We start from the raw sequence: 9,060 nt of genomic DNA, 5'->3' as shown, positions 1-9,060 counted from the left end.
CACTTGCCTGCATTCCTCCAAACATTTCCTATTCAAGCACTTATCCAAATGTCTTTTAAATGGAGTAACTGTACCAGCATCCATCACTTCCTCTGGTAGTTCATTCCACACACGAACCTCTCTCTGTGTAAGAACGTTTCCCCTCATGTCCTTTTTAAATCTTTCTCCTCTCACCTTAAAAATATGCTCCCTATTTTTGAACTCCCCCACCCTAGGGAAAAGACATCTGCCATTCACTTTATCTATACCCCTCATGATTTTATAAACCTCCATAATGTCACCCCTTTACCTCCTACGTTCCAATGAAAAAAAATCTCAGCCTATCCAGCCTCTTTTTATCATTCAAACCCTCCAGTCCTGGCAACATCCTGGTAAATATTTTCTGAGCCCTCTCCAATTTGATAATATCCATTCTACACCAGGGTCTGGGTGGGATGCTGTTCAGAAGGTTAGTGTGAACTCAATGGACTACATGACCTGTGTCCACACTGTAGAGATGCTACGATTCTGTGCAATGCCAAACCTTTTGAAAACACTGGTTTGACCTCATCTGGAGTATCTTGTCTAATTTTAGGCACCACTCTTTAACAAGGATATGAAAGCAGTTGAGCGAGTGCAGAAAAGGTTTACCACAGTGATTCCAGGGAGAAGATACTTCAGTTACATTGACAGTTTGTGGAAACACAGGTCATTCCCTTTGGAGAGGAGACAGTTGAGAAGAGATTTGACAGATGTCATTAAGTCCTGAGGGATCTGGACAGTTCCCATTGACTGAAGGTTATGTCACCCATGTTTTTTAGGACTGATATTAACCACAGCCTGCATTTGGAAGTCTCTTCTAGAAAGGTCAAATGATACTTGGCCCAGTGGTTAGCCCTGCTGCCTCACAGTGCCAGGGACTTCGGAACAATCCCAGCCTAAGTGTTTGAGTGAAGTTTGCACATTCGCCCCGTATCTGTGTGGGTTTCCTCCCACAGTCCAAAGATGGGCAGGTTAGGTGGTTTGGCCACGCTAAATTGCCCATAGTGTCTAAAGACATGCAGGCAAGGAGGATTAGCCATGGGAAATGCAGTGTTACAAGGATGGGGTGAGTCTGGGTGAGATGCTGTTTGGATGGTTGGTGTGGACTTGATGGGCCAAACGGCCTGCTTGCACATTGTAGGGATTCTATATAGATCAATTGTTCACTTTAAATCTGAGGCTTATAGATTATTGTTCTATCAAGGTGTTAGGGGACCTACAGCAAAGGTGGGCTGGTGGAATTAGGTCACAGTTTAGACATGTGTGTGAGAACAAGCTCAAGAGGCTGAATAGCCTCAAACTGTTCCTACATTCTCAGGGAACATCTGAACAATATACTATACCATGGCAAAGCCCAATAATCTGCCTAGCGTGAGGAACTAAATATAGCTTTTAATTATCGCTGTAATCTCCAACAAGGTTCTGTAAGGCAGCCTCACCTTAATTCTTGTTTTCTCTTCTGTTGTTGTGGCCAGAGTGAGAGTTGAGGTTGGCAATATTCCCCCCTCAACCTCCACCTTCCAGATAGTCCTGGCCACTGGACTCTATGACCTGAGAACATAAGCTGAACATGAAATATTAAGATAATGAACCAGAAGAGGAAGTATGAAGCCTTTGTTTTAACAACACGTGGATGTGATGTGGAATGTACCAACTGATCCTGCAATGGAAACTGTTCTTTGATTTGATTTGATTTATTACTGTCACATGTACCTAGGTACAGTGAAAAGTTTTGTTTAGTGTGCAGTACAGGCAGATCGAACCATACAATATACATTAGGGTAATAGAACAGAATGAGGAATATAATGTTATGGCTGCAGAGAAGGTGCACAAAGAGCAAGATCAAAATTAAATTTAAAATTTTGAGAAGTCCATTCAGCTGTCTAATAACAGTGGGGAAGAAGCTGTTCTTGAACCTGTTGGTACATGTGTTTAAACTTTTGTATCTTCTGCCTGATGGAAGAGTTTGGAAGAGATTATAACTGGGGTCTTCGATGATGTTGACTGACTTCCTGAGGCAACGTGAAGTGTAGATGGAGTCATTAGAAGCAAATGGTATCTTATTAAAGAGGATTATTTTAACTTGAAAAGGAGCTATTTGTAGGCCTGGGAGGAAAGAGCAGTGGTGGGACACAGAGAAGGAACCATCATTACTTGGATAGCTCTTTCAAAGCAACAGCCTAGATATGATGGGCAGGATAACCAGTATCTACTTATAGTCATACAGCATGGAAGCAGACCCTTCAGTCCAACCAATCCATGCCGAACATAATCCCAAACTAAACTAGTCCCACCTACCTGCTCCTGGCCCATATCCCTCCAAACCTTTCCTATTCATGTACTTATCCAAATGTGTTTTAAACATTGTAATTGTACCCACATCCACCGCTTCCTCAGAAAGTTTATTCCACACACGAGCCACCCTCTGTGTAAAAAATTGACCCTCATGTCTTTTTTAAATCTCTCTCTTCTCATTATAAAAATGTGCCCCCTAGTCTTGAAATCCCCTATGCTAGGGAAAAGACAACTACCATCAACTCTATCTACGCCTCTCATTATCTTATAAACTTCTGTAAGGTCGTCTCTCAACCTCCTACACTCCAGCAAAAAAATTCCCAGCCTTTCTTTATAATTCAAACTTTCCATACCCAGCAACATCCTGGTAAATCTCTTCTGAACCCTCTCCAGCTTAATAATACCCTTCTCATAACTGGGTGACCAGAATGGGAAGCAGTATTCCAGAAGAGGCCTCACCAATGTCACCATAACTTTCCAACTCCTAATTTAGACAGACCTGGTGTGAGCCTGTAATAGCCAACTTCAGAATACTTTTATCCACCTTGCTGAGATATGCGATAGCACAACCCTGGAGCAGGTGGGATGTGAACCCAGGCCTCCTGATTCAGAAGTAGGCGCGCTATCACTGCACCACAAGACCCCATCAGCCAGTGTCAAAGCTAAAATGTTCTAGCATTCTGAATGTTAGATCTCAGTCTGACCAACAGCAAATGTTGCTAAAATGGGTTGAGTGAAAGTGTCCAAACCATCAGTCAATTCTCTCCACCTGTGATTTGTAAAAAGATTTAATTTATTCCTTATTGCTAATCCTGAAAAAGGCACACTCACCATCCAAGCATAACTCTGAACTGAGTGTCAAATTCCAATCCGTCTAATTGATTTCTCAGTCTCTGGCATTGCACTAAAGTATCTCTTCCAAGCAAAACATGTTACTTTAGATTCTTTATCCAAGGGTGAAATGTGTTTCGATTCTCTGCTGCTGTTGCTAACCACAGTGTTCACATTCCTGCACTCCAGAACATGCTGATGAAGGTAGAAGACAGAAAAATAGCCACTTTCATATAAGTTTGTTATTAATTTTGATATGTCTTCCTCCTTCAGCTTACTAACTCATTCACAGATATACCACCCAAACCCCTTGGTTGCAGTTCACCCTCCAACTCACCCCTGGGTATTTGTTATTATATATACAAACCTCCTGAACTTTTTGATTAAATTCCAGTCTGTAACTCACTTCTGGGTATCTGTTATTCTATATATATAAATCCCTGAACTCCTTGGTTAGATTCCAGTGTGTAACTCAGTTCGGTGTATCTGTTATTCCATACATAAACCTTCTGAACTCCTCAATTAGATTTCAATCTGTAACTCACCCCCAGGTATCTGTTATTCCATGTATAAACCTCCTGAACTCCTCAATTAGATTCCACTCTGTAACTCACACCTGGGTATCTGTTACTGTAAGTATAAATCCCTGAAGCCCTTGATTAGAGTCCAGTCTGTATCTCACTTCCAGGTATCCATTATTCAATATATACTTATATATAATAATATAATATATATAGCCCCTGAACTCCTCAATTAGATGCCAGTCTGTAACTCACTCCTGGGTACCTGTTATGTTATATACAAACCGCCCAAACCCTTAATTAGATCCCAGTCTGTAATTCACTCCGGGTATCTGTTATTCTATCTATAAACCACTCAAAACACTTGATTAGATTGCAGCATGCAGCTCCCGATGTTCTGGGTTAACAGGATATTGCAACGTATATGAAGAACATAGTGAAATCCTGCAAATCGTTCACCTAAACAAAGAACAAAGAGAACAAAGAAAATTACAGCACAGGAACAGGCCCTTCGGCCCTCCAAGCCTGCACCGATCCAGATCCTCTATCTAAACCTGTCGCCTATTTTCCAAGGATCTGTATCCCTCTGTTCCCTGCCCATTCATGTATCTGTCTAGATAAATCTTAAATGACACTATCATGCCTGCCTCTACCACCTCTGCTGGCAACGTGTTCCAGGCACCCACCACCCTCTGCGTAAAGAACTTTCCACGCATATCTCCCTTAAACTTTTCCCCTCTCACCTTGAAATCGTGACCCCTAGTAATTGAGACCCCCAATCTGGGAAAAAGCTTCTTGCCATCCACCCTGTCTATACCTCTCGTGATTTTGTAGACCTCAATCAGGTCCCCCCTCAACCTTCGTCTTTCTAATGTAAATAATCCTAATCTATTCAACCTCTCTTCATAGCTAGCACCCTCCATACCAGGCAACATCCTGGTGAACCTCCTCTGCACCCTCTCCAAAGCATCCACATCCTTTTGGTAATGTGGCGACCAGAACTGTATGCAGTATTCCAAATGTGGTCAAACCAAAGTCCTATACAACTGTAACATGACCTGCCAACTCTTGTACTCAGTACCCCGTCCGATGAAAGAAAGCGTGCCGTATGCCTTCTTGACCATGCTATCGACCTGCGTTGCCACCTTCAGGGTACAATGGACCTGAACACCCAGATCTCTCTGTGCATCAATTTTCCCCAGGGCTTTTCCATTTACTGTATAGGTCGCTCTTGAATTGGATCTTTCAAAATACATCACGTCGCATTTGCCTGGATTGAACTCCATCTGCCATTTCTCCGTCCAACTCTCCAATCTATCTATATTCTGCTGCATTCTCCGACAGTCCCCTTCACTATCTGCTACTCCACCAATCTTAGTGTCATCTGCAAACTTGCTAATCAGATCATCTATACCTTCCTCCAGATCATTTATGTATATCACAAACAACAGTGGTCCCAACACACGGATCCCTGTGGAACACCACTGGTCACAGTTCTCCATTTTGAGAAACTCCTTTCCACTACAACTCTGTCTCCTGTTGCCCAGCCAGTTCTCTATCCATCTAGCTAGTACACCTTGAACCCCATGCGACTTCACTTTCTCCATCAGCCTACCATGGGGAACCTTATCAAATACCTTACTGAAGTCCATGTATATGACATCCACAGCCCTTCCCTCTTCTGTCAACTTTGTCACTTCCTCAAAGAATTCTATCAAGATGGTAAGACATGACCTTCCCTGCACAAAACCATGCTGCCTATCACTAATAAGCCCATTTCTTCCAAATGTAAATAGATCCTATCCCTCAGTATCTTCTCCAGCAGCTTCCCCACTACTGACGTCAGGCTCACCGGTCTATAATTACCTGGATTATCCTTGCTACCCTTCTTAAACAAGGGGACAACATTAGCAATTCTCCAGTCCTCTGGGACCTCACCCATGCTCAAGGATGCTGCAAAGATATCTGTTAAGGTCCCAGCTATTTCCTCTCTCGTTTCCCTCAGTAACCTGTGATAGATCCCATCTGGACCTGGGGACTTGTCCAACCTAATGCCTTTCAGAATATCCAACACTTACCCCCTCCTCATGCTGACTTGACCTAGGGTAATCAAACATCTATCCCTAACCTCAACATCCGTCTTGTCCCTCTCGTCGGTGAATACCGACACAAAGTACTCGTTAAGAATCTCACTCACTTTCTCTGACTCCTCACATAACTTCCCTCCTTTGTCCTTGAGTGGGCCAACCCTTCCTCTAGTTACCCTCTTGCTCCTCACGTACGATTAAAAGGCTTTGGGATTTTCCTTAACCCTGTTTGCTAAAGATATTTCATGACCCCTTTTAGCCCTCTTAATTCCTCGTTTCAGATTGGTCCTAATTTCCTGATATTCTTCCAAAGCTTCGTCTGTTTTCAGTCGCCTCGACCTTATGTATGCTTCCTTTTTCTTCTTTGCTAGTCTCACAATTTCACCTGTCATCCATGGTTCCCTAATCTTGCCCTTTCTATCCCTCATTTTCACAGGGACATGTCTGTCCTGCACTCTAATCAACCTCTCTTCAAAAGCCTCCCACATATCAAATGTGGATTTACCCTCAAACAGCTGCTCCCAATCCACATTCCCCAGCTCCTGCCGAATTTTGCTATAGTTGGCTTTCCCCCAATTTAGCACTCTTCCTTTAGGACCACTCTCGTCTTTGTCCAACAGTATTCTAAAACTTACAGAATTGTGATCACTATTCCCAAAGTAATCCCCTCCTGAAACTTCAACCACCTGGCCAAGCTCATTCCCCAACACCAGGTCCAGTTTGGCCCCTTCCCGAGTTGGACTGTTTACAAACTATGGAGCGAAGGACACTCATTTCAAACCAATGCAATGGTCTTTATGCCCTACCTTCCTGTGGAAATTTTCTCTCGATGGAATTCAACAGAGCACAGCATCAGGCTGGAGGGTATGAAATGATGGAGATAAATTCAGATGTTGGGGGTGGAGGTGTGGGTAAAACTTCTGTCCACTCAATCTCTCTTTGCAGTTAAACTCTCCAGCCAAGGCAACATCCTGGTAAATCCTGTCCCCAGTGCTACTACATTCCTCAATCCTGTGCTACTATCAGAGTGGATGGTGCTTTATGCACTCAATCAATCAGTCGAGGTTAGCGGGCCCCTTTCTTCCGAGGCCTGAGGTCTGGGACCCAAGCAGATTCCAGCACAAAATGCTGGTGTCTCCATCAGGACAGGACAGGGAGCGAGGTGCATATTGCTGAAAGGCCTGGCTAGATCTTAACCTGAGACTTTTACCATAATCTCAGGTGGAGCGTAAAAGCATTTACCTCATTGCTGTTGGCAGGAGCTTGCTGTGTGCGAGCAGAAAGATTTGCAATTGTAGAGTGACCTCTGTGAAAGCAAGTCAAACTGTTTCACTGCCTACGAAATACTTTTGAGCATCGTCACTGTTATAATGTTGGAAGCACAGAATGCCAAATGTACCTCATTGTAATGCCCAACACTTCCCTCATCTCCTCCTTTTATCTGATTATCTGTCCTACTAACAATATAAAGTGGAACAATGGCATACCATGGTATGGTTAGCACTGGTGCCTCACAGTGCCAGGGACCCGGGTTTAATTCAGGCGACTGTCTGTGTGGAGTTTGCATATTCTCCCCGTGTCTGTGTGGGTTTGCTCCGGTGTCCTCCCACAGTCCAAAGATCTGCAGATTGGATGAATTGGCCGTGGGAAAGGCAGGTTACACAGTTAGGGTGGGATGCTCTTTGCAGGGTCAGTGTAGACTCAATGGGCCGAATTGCCTGCTTCCACACTGTAGGGATTCTATGATTCTACAAATGTCCCTTTCTTTGTAATCCTTTGGACTCTATTCAGTTAGCACTATAGTCACAACAATGTGTCTACCATCTAAACTTGCTTGATTGAAGCAGCAGTGGTCAGTTATGGTTTCTGAAGTATCTTAGGCAGTCCTTTGGGGTTGAAGTCAGCATGGCTGGTTTGCCATATGGAGTGATAGCAGCAGTGTGGGTTCAATTCCCGTACCAGTTGATGGAACCACCTTCTCAACCCCACCCCTAGCTGGAGACGTTGTGACCCTAAGGTTAAACTCACCACCAGCCAGAGACGTTGTGACCCTAAGGTTAAACTCACCACCAGCCAGCGCTCTCGAAAGGGAAAGCAGCCTGATGGTCCTCTGAGACTCTGACTACTTCACTTGGGGGTTGGGGGGATGCCTGGTTTCCACTTCAGTTCCACATGTTCAGAGATGTCTGATAAGTTCACTTTGCAATTACCCGACACTACCACATGTGGGGCAGGTGCTACATGAGGAGTTGCATAGGGAATGATGCAAAACAGATGAATAGCTGGGACAGAAAGAGAGGTAGCTTCTTCATTAGGTGTTGGAGGGAGCAGCATTGCTGTATCAGTAATAGAACGTCCATTCATAAGAATGTCAGACATGACTCAGAGAGTACTGTTATGTTTCTGTTCCTACCAGACCAAAGAGCTCCAGGGTGGATGAGAATGTCCAACTTTCTGGTCCAACTAGAAGAGTTTTGTTGTGTTAAAAATGTAAAGTTTATTGTGTTATTGCAACCATTATAATAGGTTGCATGACTTTAATCACATCGTTACAGAGAGTGAAAGGACCACACACGCCCCAGGTCCATCTCCTGCATACTCCTTCTGGCCAAGCCCAAATGGCATTATCACCTGGGGTGGTGCTTATTGTGTACAATCAAGTACTAGCCCTTTCAGACTCCTGTACATTCTTTCTGGGTCTGAAGGGGATGGTTTCAATTCTATTGTGGAGAGTCGGGAGTAGAATCTAAGTTAGAGCTTCCTTTCATATGAAATGTTAAACAGTTACTCTGTTCTGCTCCCTTGGCTAGATGTAAAATATCCCATGCCTTCTATTTTGGAGAAGCTCAGGGAGGTTCTCCACAGTGACCCGGGGCTAATAGTCATCTCCAAACCAGCATTATTTAACGAGATTATCTGGACTTTATCTCATTGTTGCTTGTAGGAGCTTACTGTGGGCAAATTCGCTGCAGCGCTTCCTACATTGTAACAGCGATTATACTTCAAAAAAAGTAATTTGTCGGCTGTAAAACTACTTTGGACAATGTAAGGCTATGAAAGATGTGATAGGAATGCAAGTAATTTCCCTTTGCGTACAGTCACTGCAGTTTGTGAATGTGAACAGGAAATGGAAAAGAAAGCATGGGTCCTAGCCCAGCCCCTTACTCCCTGAGCTGAGCCCAGTGACCCCTGACCCCTGACCTGATCACAGTGACCCCAGCCCCCTGACCTGAGCACATTCACCCCTGCCCCCTGACCTGAGCTCAGAGCCCCCTGCCCCTGACCTGAGCACATTCACCCCTGC

This window comes from Rhincodon typus, chromosome 20 (genome assembly GCF_021869965.1).
Source record: "Rhincodon typus isolate 14 chromosome 20, sRhiTyp1.1, whole genome shotgun sequence".
NCBI lineage: Eukaryota > Metazoa > Chordata > Chondrichthyes > Orectolobiformes > Rhincodontidae > Rhincodon > Rhincodon typus.
This window is presented reverse-complemented; position numbering follows the sequence as displayed.